Genomic DNA, 20,341 nt, shown 5'->3' on the forward strand with positions numbered 1-20,341 from the left:
TACCCAGTCCAAAGATCAGGGCTTGATCCATCACCGTTATTTATCTCACTGCCCCATCCCAGCTCAGAACCTGGCTATATGCAAATCAGTCTGTCCCTGGCCCAGTGCATCATGGGAACAGGGCAGACTAAACTACCAAGCCAATTCTTCACCAGAAAGGAGACAAGCTACCGGGGACCGGTTTCTGGCATTTCAGCCGTCTTCGGCCCGGCTTGCTTGAATCCTGATGGAGCAGTGAGAAAGGGACTCATGTCTGAGTATACCCTGCCACACCTATAGTGGCCAAAAACGATTTAGAAAAGGGGGTTGTGATGAACAGAGTGTCTGAATTAAACAGACCACTCTTACCCAGTCCAAAGATCAGGGCTTGATCCATCACCGTTATTTATCTCACTGCCCCATCCCAGCTCAGAACCTGGCTATATGCAAATCAGTCTGTCCCTGGCCCAGTGCATCATGGGAACAGGGCAGACTAAACTACCAAGCCAATTCTTCACCAGAAAGGAGACAAGCTACCGGGGACCGGTTTCTGGCATTTCAGCCGTCTTCGGCCCGGCTTGCTTGAATCCTGATGGAGCAGTGAGAAAGGGACTCATGTCTGAGTATACCCTGCCACACCTATAGTGGCCAAAAACGATTTAGAAAAGGGGGTGGTGATGAACAGAGTGTCTGAATTAAACAGACCACTCTTACCCAGTCCAAAGATCAGGGCTTGATCCATCACCGTTATTTATCTCACTGCCCCATCCCAGCTCAGAACCTGGCTATATGCAAATCAGTCTGTCCCTGGCCCAGTGCATCATGAGAACAGGGCAGACTAAACTACCAAGCCAATTCTTCACCAGAAAGGAGACAAGCTACCGGGGACCGGTTTCTGGCATTTCAGCCGTCTTCGGCCCGGCTTGCTTGAATCCTGATGGAGCAGTGAGAAAGGGACTCATGTCTGAGTATACCCTGCCACACCTATAGTGGCCAAAAATGATTTAGAAAAGGGGGTGGTGATGAACAGAGTGTCTGAATTAAACAGACCACTCTTACCCAGTCCAAAGATCAGGGCTTGATCCATCACCGTTATTTATCTCACTGCCCCATCCCAGCTCAGAACCTGGCTATATGCAAATCAGTCTGTCCCTGGCCCAGTGCATCATGGGAACAGGGCAGACTAAACTACCAAGCCAATTCTTCACCAGAAAGGAGACAAGCTACCGGGGACCGGTTTCTGGCATTTCAGCCGTCTTCGGCCCGGCTTGCTTGAATCCTGATGGAGCAGTGAGAAAGGGACTCATGTCTGAGTATACCCTGCCACACCTATAGTGGCCAAAAACGATTTAGAAAAGGGGGTGGTGATGAACAGAGTGTCTGAATTAAACAGACCACTCTTACCCAGTCCAAAGATCAGGGCTTGATCCATCACCGTTATTTATCTCACTGCCCCATCCCAGCTCAGAACCTGGCTATATGCAAATCAGTCTGTCCCTGGCCCAGTGCATCATGGGAACAGGGCAGACTAAACTACCAAGCCAATTCTTCACCAGAAAGGAGACAAGCTACCGGGGACCGGTTTCTGGCATTTCAGCCGTCTTCGGCCCGGCTTGCTTGAATCCTGATGGAGCAGTGAGAAAGGGACTCATGTCTGAGTATACCCTGCCACACCTATAGTGGCCAAAAACGATTTAGAGACTCTGTCCCTCACCACCCCTTGTTGTAAATATTTTTGTCCACCCTAAGCGTGGAAGGGTATTCTCAGATGTGAGACCCTTGCTCATTGCACCATCAGGATTCAAGCAAACCGGGCCGAAGACGGCTGTAATGCCAGAAACCGGTCCCCGGGAGCTTGTTTCCTTCCCAGTGTAAGAATTGGCTTTTGTAGTTTGGTTTGCCCTGTTCCCATCATGCACTGGGACAGGAACAGACTAATTTGCATACAGCCAGGTTCTGAAACTGGGATGGTGCAGTGAGCTAAAAAACGGTGTTGGATCTAGCCCTGATCTCTTGACTGGGTGAGAGCTTTCTGCTTAATTCAGAGACTCTGTCCCTCACCACCCCTTGTTGTAAATATTTTTGTCCACCCTAAGCGTGGAAGGGTATTCTCAGATGTGAGACCCTTGCTCATTGCACCATCAGGATTCAAGCAAACCGGGCCGAAGACGGCTGTAATGCCAGAAACCGGTCCCCGGGAGCTTGTTTCCTTCCCAGTGTAAGAATTGGCTTTTGTAGTTTGGTTTGCCCTGTTCCCATCATGCACTGGGACAGGAACAGACTAATTTGCATACAGCCAGGTTCTGAAACTGGGATGGTGCAGTGAGCTAAAAAACGGTGTTGGATCTAGCCCTGATCTCTTGACTGGGTGAGAGCTTTCTGCTTAATTCAGAGACTCTGTCCCTCACCACCCCTTGTTGTAAATATTTTTGTCCACCCTAAGCGTGGAAGGGTATTCTCAGATGTGAGACCCTTGCTCATTGCACCATCAGGATTCAAGCAAACCGGGCCGAAGACGGCTGTAATGCCAGAAACCGGTCCCCGGGAGCTTGTTTCCTTCCCAGTGTAAGAATTGGCTTTTGTAGTTTGGTTTGCCCTGTTCCCATCATGCACTGGGACAGGAACAGACTAATTTGCATACAGCCAGGTTCTGAAACTGGGATGGTGCAGTGAGCTAAAAAACGGTGTTGGATCTAGCCCTGATCTCTTGACTGGGTGAGAGCTTTCTGCTTAATTCAGAGACTCTGTCCCTCACCACCCCTTGTTGTAAATATTTTTGTCCACCCTAAGCGTGGAAGGGTATTCTCAGATGTGAGACCCTTGCTCATTGCACCATCAGGATTCAAGCAAACCGGGCCGAAGACGGCTGTAATGCCAGAAACCGGTCCCCGGGAGCTTGTTTCCTTCCCAGTGTAAGAATTGGCTTTTGTAGTTTGGTTTGCCCTGTTCCCATCATGCACTGGGACAGGAACAGACTAATTTGCATACAGCCAGGTTCTGAAACTGGGATGGTGCAGTGAGCTAAAAAACGGTGTTGGATCTAGCCCTGATCTCTTGACTGGGTGAGAGCTTTCTGCTTAATTCAGAGACTCTGTCCCTCACCACCCCTTGTTGTAAATATTTTTGTCCACCCTAAGCGTGGAAGGGTATTCTCAGATGTGAGACCCTTGCTCATTGCACCATCAGGATTCAAGCAAACCGGGCCGAAGACGGCTGTAATGCCAGAAACCGGTCCCCGGGAGCTTGTTTCCTTCCCAGTGTAAGAATTGGCTTTTGTAGTTTGGTTTGCCCTGTTCCCATCATGCACTGGGACAGGAACAGACTAATTTGCATACAGCCAGGTTCTGAAACTGGGATGGTGCAGTGAGCTAAAAAACGGTGTTGGATCTAGCCCTGATCTCTTGACTGGGTGAGAGCTTTCTGCTTAATTCAGAGACTCTGTCCCTCACCACCCCTTGTTGTAAATATTTTTGTCCACCCTAAGCGTGGAAGGGTATTCTCAGATGTGAGACCCTTGCTCATTGCACCATCAGGATTCAAGCAAACCGGGCCGAAGACGGCTGTAATGCCAGAAACCGGTCCCCGGGAGCTTGTTTCCTTCCCAGTGTAAGAATTGGCTTTTGTAGTTTGGTTTGCCCTGTTCCCATCATGCACTGGGACAGGAACAGACTAATTTGCATACAGCCAGGTTCTGAAACTGGGATGGTGCAGTGAGCTAAAAAACGGTGTTGGATCTAGCCCTGATCTCTTGACTGGGTGAGAGCTTTCTGCTTAATTCAGAGACTCTGTCCCTCACCACCCCTTGTTGTAAATATTTTTGTCCACCCTAAGCGTGGAAGGGTATTCTCAGATGTGAGACCCTTGCTCATTGCACCATCAGGATTCAAGCAAACCGGGCCGAAGACGGCTGTAATGCCAGAAACCGGTCCCCGGGAGCTTGTTTCCTTCCCAGTGTAAGAATTGGCTTTTTTAGTTTGGTTTGCCCTGTTCCCATCATGCACTGGGACAGGAACAGACTAATTTGCATACAGCCAGGTTCTGAAACTGGGATGGTGCAGTGAGCTAAAAAACGGTGTTGGATCTAGCCCTGATCTCTTGACTGGGTGAGAGCTTTCTGCTTAATTCAGAGACTCTGTCCCTCACCACCCCTTGTTGTAAATATTTTTGTCCACCCTAAGCGTGGAAGGGTATTCTCAGATGTGAGACCCTTGCTCATTGCACCATCAGGATTCAAGCAAACCGGGCCGAAGACGGCTGTAATGCCAGAAACCGGTCCCCGGGAGCTTGTTTCCTTCCCAGTGTAAGAATTGGCTTTTGTAGTTTGGTTTGCCCTGTTCCCATCATGCACTGGGACAGGAACAGACTAATTTGCATACAGCCAGGTTCTGAAACTGGGATGGTGCAGTGAGCTAAAAAACGGTGTTGGATCTAGCCCTGATCTCTTGACTGGGTGAGAGCTTTCTGCTTAATTCAGAGACTCTGTCCCTCACCACCCCTTGTTGTAAATATTTTTGTCCACCCTAAGCGTGGAAGGGTATTCTCAGATGTGAGACCCTTGCTCATTGCACCATCAGGATTCAAGCAAACCGGGCCGAAGACGGCTGTAATGCCAGAAACCGGTCCCCGGGAGCTTGTTTCCTTCCCAGTGTAAGAATTGGCTTTTGTAGTTTGGTTTGCCCTGTTCCCATCATGCACTGGGACAGGAACAGACTAATTTGCATACAGCCAGGTTCTGAAACTGGGATGGTGCAGTGAGCTAAAAAACGGTGTTGGATCTAGCCCTGATCTCTTGACTGGGTGAGAGCTTTCTGCTTAATTCAGAGACTCTGTCCCTCACCACCCCTTGTTGTAAATATTTTTGTCCACCCTAAGCGTGGAAGGGTATTCTCAGATGTGAGACCCTTGCTCATTGCACCATCAGGATTCAAGCAAACCGGGCCGAAGACGGCTGTAATGCCAGAAACCGGTCCCCGGGAGCTTGTTTCCTTCCCAGTGTAAGAATTGGCTTTTGTAGTTTGGTTTGCCCTGTTCCCATCATGCACTGGGACAGGAACAGACTAATTTGCATACAGCCAGGTTCTGAAACTGGGATGGTGCAGTGAGCTAAAAAACGGTGTTGGATCTAGCCCTGATCTCTTGACTGGGTGAGAGCTTTCTGCTTAATTCAGAGACTCTGTCCCTCACCACCCCTTGTTGTAAATATTTTTGTCCACCCTAAGCGTGGAAGGGTATTCTCAGATGTGAGACCCTTGCTCATTGCACCATCAGGATTCAAGCAAACCGGGCCGAAGACGGCTGTAATGCCAGAAACCGGTCCCCGGGAGCTTGTTTCCTTCCCAGTGTAAGAATTGGCTTTTGTAGCTTGGTTTGCCCTGTTCCCATCATGCACTGGGACAGGAACAGACTAATTTGCATACAGCCAGGTTCTGAAACTGGGATGGTGCAGTGAGCTAAAAAACGGTGTTGGATCTAGCCCTGATCTCTTGACTGGGTGAGAGCTTTCTGCTTAATTCAGAGACTCTGTCCCTCACCACCCCTTGTTGTAAATATTTTTGTCCACCCTAAGCGTGGAAGGGTATTCTCAGATGTGAGACCCTTGCTCATTGCACCATCAGGATTCAAGCAAACCGGGCCGAAGACGGCTGTAATGCCAGAAACCGGTCCCCGGGAGCTTGTTTCCTTCCCAGTGTAAGAATTGGCTTTTGTAGTTTGGTTTGCCCTGTTCCCATCATGCACTAGGACAGGAACAGACTAATTTGCATACAGCCAGGTTCTGAAACTGGGATGGTGCAGTGAGCTAAAAAACGGTGTTGGATCTAGCCCTGATCTCTTGACTGGGTGAGAGCTTTCTGCTTAATTCAGAGACTCTGTCCCTCACCACCCCTTGTTGTAAATATTTTTGTCCACCCTAAGCGTGGAAGGGTATTCTCAGATGTGAGACCCTTGCTCATTGCACCATCAGGATTCAAGCAAACCGGGCCGAAGACGGCTGTAATGCCAGAAACCGGTCCCCGGGAGCTTGTTTCCTTCCCAGTGTAAGAATTGGCTTTTGTAGTTTGGTTTGCCCTGTTCCCATCATGCACTGGGACAGGAACAGACTAATTTGCATACAGCCAGGTTCTGAAACTGGGATGGTGCAGTGAGCTAAAAAACGGTGTTGGATCTAGACCTGATCTCTTGACTGGGTGAGAGCTTTCTGCTTAATTCAGAGACTCTGTCCCTCACCACCCCTTGTTGTAAATATTTTTGTCCACCCTAAGCGTGGAAGGGTATTCTCAGATGTGAGACCCTTGCTCATTGCACCATCAGGATTCAAGCAAACCGGGCCGAAGACGGCTGTAATGCCAGAAACCGGTCCCCGGGAGCTTGTTTCCTTCCCAGTGTAAGAATTGGCTTTTGTAGTTTGGTTTGCCCTGTTCCCATCATGCACTGGGACAGGAACAGACTAATTTGCATACAGCCAGGTTCTGAAACTGGGATGGTGCAGTGAGCTAAAAAACGGTGTTGGATCTAGCCCTGATCTCTTGACTGGGTGAGAGCTTTCTGCTTAATTCAGAGACTCTGTCCCTCACCACCCCTTGTTGTAAATATTTTTGTCCACCCTAAGCGTGGAAGGGTATTCTCAGATGTGAGACCCTTGCTCATTGCACCATCAGGATTCAAGCAAACCGGGCCGAAGACGGCTGTAATGCCAGAAACCGGTCCCCGGGAGCTTGTTTCCTTCCCAGTGTAAGAATTGGCTTTTGTAGTTTGGTTTGCCCTGTTCCCATCATGCACTGGGACAGGAACAGACTAATTTGCATACAGCCAGGTTCTGAAACTGGGATGGTGCAGTGAGCTAAAAAACGGTGTTGGATCTAGCCCTGATCTCTTGACTGGGTGAGAGCTTTCTGCTTAATTCAGAGACTCTGTCCCTCACCACCCCTTGTTGTAAATATTTTTGTCCACCCTAAGCGTGGAAGGGTATTCTCAGATGTGAGACCCTTGCTCATTGCACCATCAGGATTCAAGCAAACCGGGCCGAAGACGGCTGTAATGCCAGAAACCGGTCCCCGGGAGCTTGTTTCCTTCCCAGTGTAAGAATTGGCTTTTGTAGTTTGGTTTGCCCTGTTCCCATCATGCACTGGGACAGGAACAGACTAATTTGCATACAGCCAGGTTCTGAAACTGGGATGGTGCAGTGAGCTAAAAAACGGTGTTGGATCTAGCCCTGATCTCTTGACTGGGTGAGAGCTTTCTGCTTAATTCAGAGACTCTGTCCCTCACCACCCCTTGTTGTAAATATTTTTGTCCACCCTAAGCGTGGAAGGGTATTCTCAGATGTGAGACCCTTGCTCATTGCACCATCAGGATTCAAGCAAACCGGGCCGAAGACGGCTGTAATGCCAGAAACCGGTCCCCGGGAGCTTGTTTCCTTCCCAGTGTAAGAATTGGCTTTTGTAGTTTGGTTTGCCCTGTTCCCATCATGCACTGGGACAGGAACAGACTAATTTGCATACAGCCAGGTTCTGAAACTGGGATGGTGCAGTGAGCTAAAAAACGGTGTTGGATCTAGCCCTGATCTCTTGACTGGGTGAGAGCTTTCTGCTTAATTCAGAGACTCTGTCCCTCACCACCCCTTGTTGTAAATATTTTTGTCCACCCTAAGCGTGGAAGGGTATTCTCAGATGTGAGACCCTTGCTCATTGCACCATCAGGATTCAAGCAAACCGGGCCGAAGACGGCTGTAATGCCAGAAACCGGTCCCCGGGAGCTTGTTTCCTTCCCAGTGTAAGAATTGGCTTTTGTAGTTTGGTTTGCCCTGTTCCCATCATGCACTGGGACAGGAACAGACTAATTTGCATACAGCCAGGTTCTGAAACTGGGATGGTGCAGTGAGCTAAAAAACGGTGTTGGATCTAGCCCTGATCTCTTGACTGGGTGAGAGCTTTCTGCTTAATTCAGAGACTCTGTCCCTCACCACCCCTTGTTGTAAATATTTTTGTCCACCCTAAGCGTGGAAGGGTATTCTCAGATGTGAGACCCTTGCTCATTGCACCATCAGGATTCAAGCAAACCGGGCCGAAGACGGCTGTAATGCCAGAAACCGGTCCCCGGGAGCTTGTTTCCTTCCCAGTGTAAGAATTGGCTTTTTTAGTTTGGTTTGCCCTGTTCCCATCATGCACTGGGACAGGAACAGACTAATTTGCATACAGCCAGGTTCTGAAACTGGGATGGTGCAGTGAGCTAAAAAACGGTGTTGGATCTAGCCCTGATCTCTTGACTGGGTGAGAGCTTTCTGCTTAATTCAGAGACTCTGTCCCTCACCACCCCTTGTTGTAAATATTTTTGTCCACCCTAAGCGTGGAAGGGTATTCTCAGATGTGAGACCCTTGCTCATTGCACCATCAGGATTCAAGCAAACCGGGCCGAAGACGGCTGTAATGCCAGAAACCGGTCCCCGGGAGCTTGTTTCCTTCCCAGTGTAAGAATTGGCTTTTGTAGTTTGGTTTGCCCTGTTCCCATCATGCACTGGGACAGGAACAGACTAATTTGCATACAGCCAGGTTCTGAAACTGGGATGGTGCAGTGAGCTAAAAAACGGTGTTGGATCTAGCCCTGATCTCTTGACTGGGTGAGAGCTTTCTGCTTAATTCAGAGACTCTGTCCCTCACCACCCCTTGTTGTAAATATTTTTGTCCACCCTAAGCGTGGAAGGGTATTCTCAGATGTGAGACCCTTGCTCATTGCACCATCAGGATTCAAGCAAACCGGGCCGAAGACGGCTGTAATGCCAGAAACCGGTCCCCGGGAGCTTGTTTCCTTCCCAGTGTAAGAATTGGCTTTTGTAGTTTGGTTTGCCCTGTTCCCATCATGCACTGGGACAGGAACAGACTAATTTGCATACAGCCAGGTTCTGAAACTGGGATGGTGCAGTGAGCTAAAAAACGGTGTTGGATCTAGCCCTGATCTCTTGACTGGGTGAGAGCTTTCTGCTTAATTCAGAGACTCTGTCCCTCACCACCCCTTGTTGTAAATATTTTTGTCCACCCTAAGCGTGGAAGGGTATTCTCAGATGTGAGACCCTTGCTCATTGCACCATCAGGATTCAAGCAAACCGGGCCGAAGACGGCTGTAATGCCAGAAACCGGTCCCCGGGAGCTTGTTTCCTTCCCAGTGTAAGAATTGGCTTTTGTAGTTTGGTTTGCCCTGTTCCCATCATGCACTGGGACAGGAACAGACTAATTTGCATACAGCCAGGTTCTGAAACTGGGATGGTGCAGTGAGCTAAAAAACGGTGTTGGATCTAGCCCTGATCTCTTGACTGGGTGAGAGCTTTCTGCTTAATTCAGAGACTCTGTCCCTCACCACCCCTTGTTGTAAATATTTTTGTCCACCCTAAGCGTGGAAGGGTATTCTCAGATGTGAGACCCTTGCTCATTGCACCATCAGGATTCAAGCAAACCGGGCCGAAGACGGCTGTAATGCCAGAAACCGGTCCCCGGGAGCTTGTTTCCTTCCCAGTGTAAGAATTGGCTTTTGTAGCTTGGTTTGCCCTGTTCCCATCATGCACTGGGACAGGAACAGACTAATTTGCATACAGCCAGGTTCTGAAACTGGGATGGTGCAGTGAGCTAAAAAACGGTGTTGGATCTAGCCCTGATCTCTTGACTGGGTGAGAGCTTTCTGCTTAATTCAGAGACTCTGTCCCTCACCACCCCTTGTTGTAAATATTTTTGTCCACCCTAAGCGTGGAAGGGTATTCTCAGATGTGAGACCCTTGCTCATTGCACCATCAGGATTCAAGCAAACCGGGCCGAAGACGGCTGTAATGCCAGAAACCGGTCCCCGGGAGCTTGTTTCCTTCCCAGTGTAAGAATTGGCTTTTGTAGTTTGGTTTGCCCTGTTCCCATCATGCACTAGGACAGGAACAGACTAATTTGCATACAGCCAGGTTCTGAAACTGGGATGGTGCAGTGAGCTAAAAAACGGTGTTGGATCTAGCCCTGATCTCTTGACTGGGTGAGAGCTTTCTGCTTAATTCAGAGACTCTGTCCCTCACCACCCCTTGTTGTAAATATTTTTGTCCACCCTAAGCGTGGAAGGGTATTCTCAGATGTGAGACCCTTGCTCATTGCACCATCAGGATTCAAGCAAACCGGGCCGAAGACGGCTGTAATGCCAGAAACCGGTCCCCGGGAGCTTGTTTCCTTCCCAGTGTAAGAATTGGCTTTTGTAGTTTGGTTTGCCCTGTTCCCATCATGCACTGGGACAGGAACAGACTAATTTGCATACAGCCAGGTTCTGAAACTGGGATGGTGCAGTGAGCTAAAAAACGGTGTTGGATCTAGACCTGATCTCTTGACTGGGTGAGAGCTTTCTGCTTAATTCAGAGACTCTGTCCCTCACCACCCCTTGTTGTAAATATTTTTGTCCACCCTAAGCGTGGAAGGGTATTCTCAGATGTGAGACCCTTGCTCATTGCACCATCAGGATTCAAGCAAACCGGGCCGAAGACGGCTGTAATGCCAGAAACCGGTCCCCGGGAGCTTGTTTCCTTCCCAGTGTAAGAATTGGCTTTTGTAGTTTGGTTTGCCCTGTTCCCATCATGCACTGGGACAGGAACAGACTAATTTGCATACAGCCAGGTTCTGAAACTGGGATGGTGCAGTGAGCTAAAAAACGGTGTTGGATCTAGCCCTGATCTCTTGACTGGGTGAGAGCTTTCTGCTTAATTCAGAGACTCTGTCCCTCACCACCCCTTGTTGTAAATATTTTTGTCCACCCTAAGCGTGGAAGGGTATTCTCAGATGTGAGACCCTTGCTCATTGCACCATCAGGATTCAAGCAAACCGGGCCGAAGACGGCTGTAATGCCAGAAACCGGTCCCCGGGAGCTTGTTTCCTTCCCAGTGTAAGAATTGGCTTTTGTAGTTTGGTTTGCCCTGTTCCCATCATGCACTGGGACAGGAACAGACTAATTTGCATACAGCCAGGTTCTGAAACTGGGATGGTGCAGTGAGCTAAAAAACGGTGTTGGATCTAGCCCTGATCTCTTGACTGGGTGAGAGCTTTCTGCTTAATTCAGAGACTCTGTCCCTCACCACCCCTTGTTGTAAATATTTTTGTCCACCCTAAGCGTGGAAGGGTATTCTCAGATGTGAGACCCTTGCTCATTGCACCATCAGGATTCAAGCAAACCGGGCCGAAGACGGCTGTAATGCCAGAAACCGGTCCCCGGGAGCTTGTTTCCTTCCCAGTGTAAGAATTGGCTTTTGTAGTTTGGTTTGCCCTGTTCCCATCATGCACTGGGACAGGAACAGACTAATTTGCATACAGCCAGGTTCTGAAACTGGGATGGTGCAGTGAGCTAAAAAACGGTGTTGGATCTAGCCCTGATCTCTTGACTGGGTGAGAGCTTTCTGCTTAATTCAGAGACTCTGTCCCTCACCACCCCTTGTTGTAAATATTTTTGTCCACCCTAAGCGTGGAAGGGTATTCTCAGATGTGAGACCCTTGCTCATTGCACCATCAGGATTCAAGCAAACCGGGCCGAAGACGGCTGTAATGCCAGAAACCGGTCCCCGGGAGCTTGTTTCCTTCCCAGTGTAAGAATTGGCTTTTGTAGTTTGGTTTGCCCTGTTCCCATCATGCACTGGGACAGGAACAGACTAATTTGCATAAAGCCAGGTTCTGAAACTGGGATGGTGCAGTGAGCTAAAAAACGGTGTTGGATCTAGCCCTGATCTCTTGACTGGGTGAGAGCTTTCTGCTTAATTCAGAGACTCTGTCCCTCACCACCCCTTGTTGTAAATATGTTAATACCAAAGAGCATGTGCGGTCAAGAAGTAAATCAAAGCATACATTTATCAGGTTAAGTAATGCAGCAACTCAAATACCACAACTGTCGCAAACTGAATCATGGAATGTCTAGAAAACAGAGTTCTGAAGGGACATATCAAGGTTGAGAAAAGAATGGTGGGGTAGAAGAAAGCAGAGGAGGAAACAAAGAGGACATAGAATAAAAAAACTACAAAGCTAACTCTATATAATGAATATATTACTACCCAACTCTTTTTTAAAGTTGACTGGCTGCAAGAGCAGTAACTGAAAGGTACTTGCTCCAGAGTAACTCATGTTAGTAAATCATTTTTGTGGCAGTCGTGGCAGCTAAACCTTTGATTCTTTTCTGATGCTCATGTGACTGGGCATGTATGCAAATTGTGTGATTATGCTGCTCTGTGTTATTTTTTAAGAAGGAACTGGCCATAAGTGGCTATGCTTTTCACTGTAGAATGACTTTTCCATCCATAACTGTGGCAGTGCTGGATTTCATTTTCTTTTTGTTCATGAACGTCTTGTTTCATAACTGATACTAATAGACCATATTCTGATATTCCATTGGTGATGTGACCATATTATAAGAGTGCGATAAACTGAGACTTGTGTGGTGGTAAAATGGCCCCTCTGTCTTCTCAACGTATTACTCATATGTGGCTACTTTACAACTGGCCAAGCACTCAAACACAAAAATAAATCTTACATTATGTTTTACAATGCATCAGTGAGTATTTGTGTGGAGACAATCTACCTTGACTTAGTATCAAAAATAGTCCTACCATGATATTCTAGCTGCAAAACCGGCACAAAGAACCAACAAAGAATGTGTAGGAAACAGTGTTTTGTTGTTGTTGTAGTTGTCCCCCCACTTTTTGCCTGGTACTTGATGCAACTTTGACTGAAGTGCACTGAGTTCCTGCTAACCAGGTCCCCAGTACCAGTGTTCTTTCCACAAAACAAATGGTCACTTGATCCCCAAGTGACCAGGCAGTTAGCCCCTCTGGAAGTCTCCAGTAAGTGGTACCTCTGGTACCTAGGGTATAGGTACTAAAGAGGGTCCCTAAGAGCTGCAGCATACCGTGTGCCACTCTATGGGGCCCAATACCAAACTCACACTGCAGGCCGTGTGGCAAGGTGCTCCAAAAAGTGAAAACACAACATGGCACACGCTTGGGTGCCATGTGCCCTAGCACTGCATGTAAAATTTGTAAGTCACCCTTACAGCAGGCCTTACAGCCCTAATGCAGAGTGCATTATATTACATGTGAGTACATATCTGCATTAGCAGATGTGCCCCTGTGGTGGCTAGTTCAATTACTGACAGTACAAGTGAAAAGGGAAGCCATCTTAAGGTACATAATGGGCACTGGTCAAAACGAGTTTCCCAGCTACATATTGGCTTCACTGAAACCTATGGTTTTTGGAATCAAACACCTCCTATTAATAAACCCACACTGACTCCAGTGATGGATTTATTAATGCATGCACCCAGAGGGTACCTTAGAGGTATCTTTTGAAACCTACCAGCCCTCTAGTCTTCTGACTGACTGGTCCTGTCCAGCTAGCCCCTACACACAAGCTTTTGGCTCCCAGGGTTGGGAGCACATGCTCTCAGGAGGGCGAGAACAATGCTTGCTCTGGAGAGAGGTGTTACCACCTCCTCCTCCAGGAAGGCTGGTAAATCAAAATATCAAGGTAGGAGGCTTCAAAGTCCTTTGTAGCCTTTGATAAGCAACCCAAGGCTTCCCCAGACAGGGCGAATGCCACCCCCTGAACTGCAAAAACAACAAGTGATGGACTGAATGTGGATCAATGTCACACATTCCCCCAGTCAAAAGATCTGGGCCCAAATCCATCGTTTTTTTGCACTCCACACCACCCTGGGTTAGACAATGGCGATATGCAAATCAGCTCTGACCCTGTTGCCCCATGGGAACAGTCCAGTCCGAACTACAAAAGCCATGTCCTTCCCAGAACGGAATCAAGCATCCGAGGACCGGACCGGTTTCGAGGTAACACCTCTCATCAGCCCGGCTAGCTTGACTCCAAGTGGTGTGGAGTGCCTGGGACCCACGTCTGGGCATCCCCAGCGCACTTAGGGCGGCAATTGCAAAAACAACAAGTGATGGACCGAATGTGGATCAATGTCACACATTCCCCCAGTCAAAAGATCTGGGCCCAAATCCATCGTTTTTTTGCACTCCACACCACCCTGGGTTAGACAATGGCGATATGCAAATCAGCTCTGACCCTGTTGCCCCATGGGAACAGTCCAGTCCGAACTACAAAAGCCATGTCCTTCCCAGAACGGAATCAAGCATCCGAGGACCGGACCGGTTTCGAGGTAACACCTCTCATCAGCCCGGCTAGCTTGACTCCAAGTGGTGTGGAGTGCCTGGGACCCACGTCTGGGCATCCCCAGCGCACTTAGGGCGGCAATTGCAAAAACAACAAGTGATGGACCGAATGTGGATCAATGTCACACATTCCCCCAGTCAAAAGATCTGGGCCCAAATCCATCGTTTTTTTGCACTCCACACCACCCTGGGTTAGACAATGGCGATATGCAAATCAGCTCTGACCCTGTTGCCCCATGGGAACAGTCCAGTCCGAACTACAAAAGCCATGTCCTTCCCAGAACGGAATCAAGCATCCGAGGACCGGACCGGTTTCGAGGTAACACCTCTCATCAGCCCGGCTAGCTTGACTCCAAGTGGTGTGGAGTGCCTGGGACCCACGTCTGGGCATCCCCAGCGCACTTAGGGCGGCAATTGCAAAAACAACAAGTGATGGACCGAATGTGGATCAATGTCACACATTCCCCCAGTCAAAAGATCTGGGCCCAAATCCATCGTTTTTTTGCACTCCACACCACCCTGGGTTAGACAATGGCGATATGCAAATCAGCTCTGACCCTGTTGCCCCATGGGAACAGTCCAGTCCGAACTACAAAAGCCCTGTCCTCGGATGCTTGATTCCGTTCTGGGAAGGACATGGCTTTTGTAGTTCGGACTGGACTGTTCCCATGGGGCACAGGGTCAGAGCTGATTTGCATATCGCCATTGTCTAACCCGGGGTGGTGTGGAGTGCAAAAAAACGATGGATTTGGGCCCAGATCTTTGGACTGGGTTGAGTGTGTGACATTGATCCACATTCGGTCCATCACCTGTTGTTTTTGCAAATTCCGCCCTAAGTGCGCTGGGGATGCCCAGACGTGGGTCCCAGGCACTCCACACCACTGGAGTCAAGCTAGCCGGGCTGATGAGAGGTGTTACCTCGAAACCGGTCCGGTCCTCGGATGCTTGATTCCGTTCTGGGAAGGACATGGCTTTTGTAGTTCGGACTGGACTGTTCCCATGGGGCACAGGGTCAGAGCTGATTTGCATATCGCCATTGTCTAACCCGGGGTGGTGTGGAGTGCAAAAAAACGATGGATTTGGGCCCAGATCTTTGGACTGGGTTGAGTGTGTGACATTGATCCACATTCGGTCCATCACCTGTTTTTTTTTCAAATTCCGCCCTAAGTGCGCTGGGGATGCCCAGACGTGGGTCCCAGGCACTCCACACCACTGGAGTCAAGCTAGCCGGGCTGATGAGAGGTGTTACCTCGAAACCGGTCCGGTCCTCGGATGCTTGATTCCGTTCTGGGAAGGACATGGCTTTTGTAGTTCGGACTGGACTGTTCCCATGGGGCACAGGGTCAGAGCTGATTTGCATATCGCCATTGTCTAACCCGGGGTGGTGTGGAGTGCAAAAAAACAATGGATTTGGGCCCAGATCTTTGGACTGGGTTGAGTGTGTGACATTGATCCACATTCGGTCCATCACCTGTTGTTTTTGCAAATTCCACCCCCTGAACTGGGCCCATCTGGCACCAGGGCAGGTGGGAAACTGGCTATGCAGGAGGCGTGGTGCACTGCCAGGGTGGACACACCTTCAGGGTGACCAGCTTGAAGTGCACACGAAATTCGGAATTCCACCATCTTGAGAATTAGGCATTCCGGGACAGGGTGATGCCCACTCCCCAAAGGAAGTGGTCTTCTAGGGAGCAAAGTGACCCCAGAGGTAAGTAGCCCATTGGCTTCTACCCCTCACTCCTCTCAATTGAGTATTAAGGGACCCTCTGATACCAGAAATTCAGATTTCAACAGGCAAAAATAAGAAGTGGACAAAAAAGAAGACTGATGACTTGAAAACCGAGGGGCACGACTGACTTGGCGCCAATCCTGCCAGCCTGCCTGCTCCAACCGACCCTCATGCAGCAACAGACTCATCCTGCCACTGTGGAGACTACAAGAAACCCGGAGGGCTGCCAATGGTTTGCCAATCACCAAAGAAACTTCCTTGGTTTAGAGGAGCTACTACACCTGCAGTCGCAGGCATCAAAGAAGCAACAACCTATACACCAACCTGCCGCCAACGGGGACTACGGACAAGCAGCCACTCAGGAACAGGTAGCAGTGTTCCTACAGATCAGGTCCATCCTCCCTCCAAACGTGGGGACACTAGGACCGAGCGGTGCCACATAGCACCAATACCTAGTGTACTGGACCCCTTGCAGCAGCCAAGGCTTGTTGTGTCCAGTCTGGAAATCAACGCCGAGCAAGACCAATCTGCACTTCGAGGGGCTTCAGGGATAGTGAAACTCATATTGAGACTGGCCAACTGTCCTGTTTTCCCCTCTGCAGCAGAAACAAAAACAAAGAGTGGGTTTGCAACAGTCGTCATCCTACGCCTCAAATTACCTATGCACCTGCGCTCCAGAGCCCGCGTTCAAGGAAGGTGGTGGTGCCAATGGGGCCCCCAGATCCACCAGAGCAACGCCCATTCTTGGGTCCGGTCAGACTGGACTTCCAGTCGCTGCCCGCAGCCTCTTTCTGCAGGCCCCCTCTAAAAGTGAGAGACTCCAGCACAGCACAGAACCTAATGCCAAAAGACACCAATGCACCTGAGTCCCACAGCCTGAGGAGAAGTAGACCAAAGGTGTCCCTACATGCCCGAGTATCTAAAGGGTCGAGGCTCTTTGTGGGTTCCTTCCGACTGGTACCCCAGTCCTAGCTTGCAGCCTCTTTCCAACTGGACCGTTCCTCATTGAAGTGAGTGGGACACGCAACGCCGTGACACACCTCTGCACCCGGATGCACCAGAGCTTTCAGAGGTGACCTGTTGATGTGGCTTTGGACTTTGCCCCGGACTCATCTTAAGCCCGGAAGTTAAGTAGCTCTTCCATTCCTAGTCGGGATGCGAAGGAGCAGGAAAATCATTCCTAATTTCATGCACACATATTTAAGCCTAGTAAAATTACGCAATGAATGGGGGCATCAGGGCCAGGGACCAACTGTTGGGTCACCATAATTGTGGTGAACAGCAGGTGGAAGGTGGGATTAGTAGTTTTTTTTTTTTAAGTTAATCGCACTCTGCATACTTAAAGCCTTTTTAAGCGAGTTGTAATAGGTATCAGATATAACAGTTGGTCGTTTTTCCACGAAGAGTGAAAAGTATGTGCACTTACTGCCACCAATCGCAGCTCCTCTAAATTGTCTGCCATCACCATTTCAGTCCGTGTGGCATAATAGAAGTTGATTTGCTATGCCCTGCACTTCATGTAACATACAGTGCTCGAAAGTAGTTATTCTAATATGTCCCCATGCACTGTTTCACAAGACTATGGGAACCAATGTCCTTGTTTGTGAGACAGGAAGAGACACGCTTGCTGTGTGGTTAGGTGATTGCCAAAGAACTTTCAACTGTCTTAAGCTGCAAAGAATGAACATATGAAAATGTCACTGACCATTTCCAGGTGGGGAGAATTCCCTGCCAGAGTCACAAAGCAGCACTTCCTTCATAATAAGCAAACAAGAGAGAGGCAGTGGCACTACAGTACTAGTAAAATAAGAGTGAGAGGCAATGAACATTTTGGAAACTGCAAGGAAGGCAGCACAGAGAATCGCCAACCACAGTATAAGAAGGCCCACCTCCCATTTAGAAGAACAAAGGGGACTGTGTTGCAAAAGAAAAGAATCGGTCTGCGGCAGAGACACATCGTAGATGGACAGACAAGACAATGGGACAGGGGGACAGGAAGACAGACCGCAACCTGAAAACAGAAGCCAGGAGTGGCGTGCTTGGGGGAAACAAATGCACCAGTCCAACAGCTTGACCAAATACAGCGGCGCAATGGGGAGCAGCAATCCATTCAGGACAGCACAAAAAGATGTGGGATCGTGAAATTCAGTGAAGAAAATTAATTGTCTGGAAATGTGCAACTGTGAGTTAACAAGCACTGTAAAGAACAACACCCTATTAATGAATGCTTTGGATAAACTAGGAACCTCTCCTTCGCCACTATCAAGAGGCCAACCTTTTGGACTGTTCTGGGCATAGCAGCGGCACAGCCATGTTTAGGTCTCGCCTGTCGATGCGCATGCGCATCGAGCAAGCGAGACTATGGTGGCTTATCCACTCTTTATCCAACTTGCAAGGAATCGTTGCGATTCCTTGCAGTGCCCGTGACTTTTAAGCTCAATGCGCATGCGCATTGAGCTTAAAAGCGCGTGCACATGCCCCCAGCCGCCTGCCTTGCCTACTCTCCCAGCTGGTGCCGCTCCACCCCCTGCGGCATCAAAGGCTTTCACGGCCGGCCGGCCATGCTTTCAGTTTCACGACCGGCCGGCCGTGTGAAGTGCATTTCAAAGCCCGCTCTCCCTGCTCCGACCCCTGCTCCGGCCGAGACGCATTTCTCCTCCCTCCTCCCCCCTCCCCATGCACCCTCAGTGGGCTGAAGAATTGCCAGAATGCAATATCACAGGCTTAGCTCTTGTTTAAGTTGGTAGTTCTCGTGGTGATTGGCTTGTGTGGTAGGTTTAAATAATCTTACCCTTATCGCACACCCATGTCTGGTTTAAAGACTGCGTTGCTTGCAGTTTGCGCCTTTCCCCGTCAGCCCAAGAACAGACGTGCTGCCATACTGACACCCGCCAGGTTGTGCTGGCTTGTATCCGGTCCGGTGCAATCCTTTTATTAATGACCCTTTGGTGGTACTCAGAAGCGTTCGTCCTCAGCCCCTCGTATCTAGTTAATAATCCGCTCTTTGCGAGCTTCTCCTCCGTGTGCTTGTCCTCCCCATTACCACTCGTACCACTCATTCCACTCCTTCGAATTTCTCTTCAACTCTTCTATGCATCCATCTCACTCCTGCCTCCCTGCTGTCTTAGCCTACCACTCCGTCATTCAAAATCTACTCTTAAGGACAGTCTGCTCTACTATTCCGGTAAAGCCTACCTGGACTCACATGTGTGGGTTCTGGTGTTTTTCCCCTCGATATGTTCAACTTCTAAACACAAGCTGTTGCATGCCTTTGTTTAACATTGTTGCTGAGAACATGACCTCGCTCATACGGTTCACGTTTAGGATACTACTTCTGGCTTAAGCACCATCAGGACATAGTATCACCAAGTGTTCGATTTTCTAAACCTCTCCTTGCCCTTTATGTAGATCCTTAATTGTGTTAAAAGCTGCTCGCGTTATGCACAGTCCTGAATAAAATGTTATAAGATACATGCATTAAAAGTTTCAAAATCCCTTAAAGATACATGATAGTTTTGCACAAGTGAAATGTCGGCATTAGGGCTACTAGAATTAGTGGCTTAAATCTATTTTAGTACGGTAGCCGCTGACACTTTAGTCGCTGGCCAGATGGTGGTTGTATTAGACGTTACAAGCAGTTTCTAAATGGGGGTGGGTAAATTCAGTGATGACACCTTCTTTTTGTAGTGGCTGCAGGCCGCCATTGTATACTGTTTTTGTGCTTTTTATACTTCTACAACATGAAGATCGAAAAAAATAACTTTTCTTTACTGCAACAGCCAGGCATATGCTCTTTTGTGTGTAATGGTTGCATCTGCGGGTATTATTTTTAGCCCGTTGTGGAAAACTGATGACTACATATAGACCTCGATAAGACCCTTTCGCGTTTAAAATAGTTTACCATTTGAGTTTGAGATGCTAATTATTTGCCTAAGATTATTCTCGTCCTATCAAAACATAAAGCACTAGTCCGCAATTTATAACACGTATATTGTGCAACACTTCCATGACATTTTTAAAGTAACTATGCTGATTTTCCTGGCTATTGCACATTTTTGTCATTTGACTAGGATTCAGGTTTCCCTGTCTGCCCCCTTGCAAGTTTCAAATTAGAATGCAAAGGTATTATATGTAACCAATCTGGTTAACTCTGCAAGACAATCTCTTAAAATTCTACCTGTAGTAATTTCTGAAAGTATTCTGGCATTTAAAAAAAAAAAAAAAAATTCACCCATCCTTTTGTTGGCCAACTGCTTGTTGGAAACGAACAAGTTACTTACCTTCGGTAACGATATATCTGTAAGAAACATTAGTTAGTGTTAGATTCCTTACCTTAGAATATCCCCAGGCGTCAGTCTGGATCCGGAAACTTTTGCGTAGCAGTACCCCTGCGCGTCGGTAGGCGTCGTCTGCAGGCGTCCCCTGCGGCTCCGCGTCCGTCGTCGGCGTCGTGCGCC

The 20,341-nt window shown here is 48.7% G+C and overlaps 1 protein-coding gene across 3 annotated transcripts in view; it reads right to left on the reverse strand.

The window, feature by feature from the left end:
• The window catches only part of PNPLA6 (patatin like domain 6, lysophospholipase), a 354,753-nt gene that overhangs the window by 168,978 nt on the left and 165,434 nt on the right, over window positions 1–20,341 (reverse strand). The gene's annotated exons all lie outside the window — the stretch shown is intronic.

Source organism: Lissotriton vulgaris, chromosome 1_1 (assembly GCF_964263255.1).
Source record: "Lissotriton vulgaris chromosome 1_1, aLisVul1.2, whole genome shotgun sequence".
Classification (NCBI taxonomy): Eukaryota; Metazoa; Chordata; class Amphibia; order Caudata; family Salamandridae; genus Lissotriton; species Lissotriton vulgaris.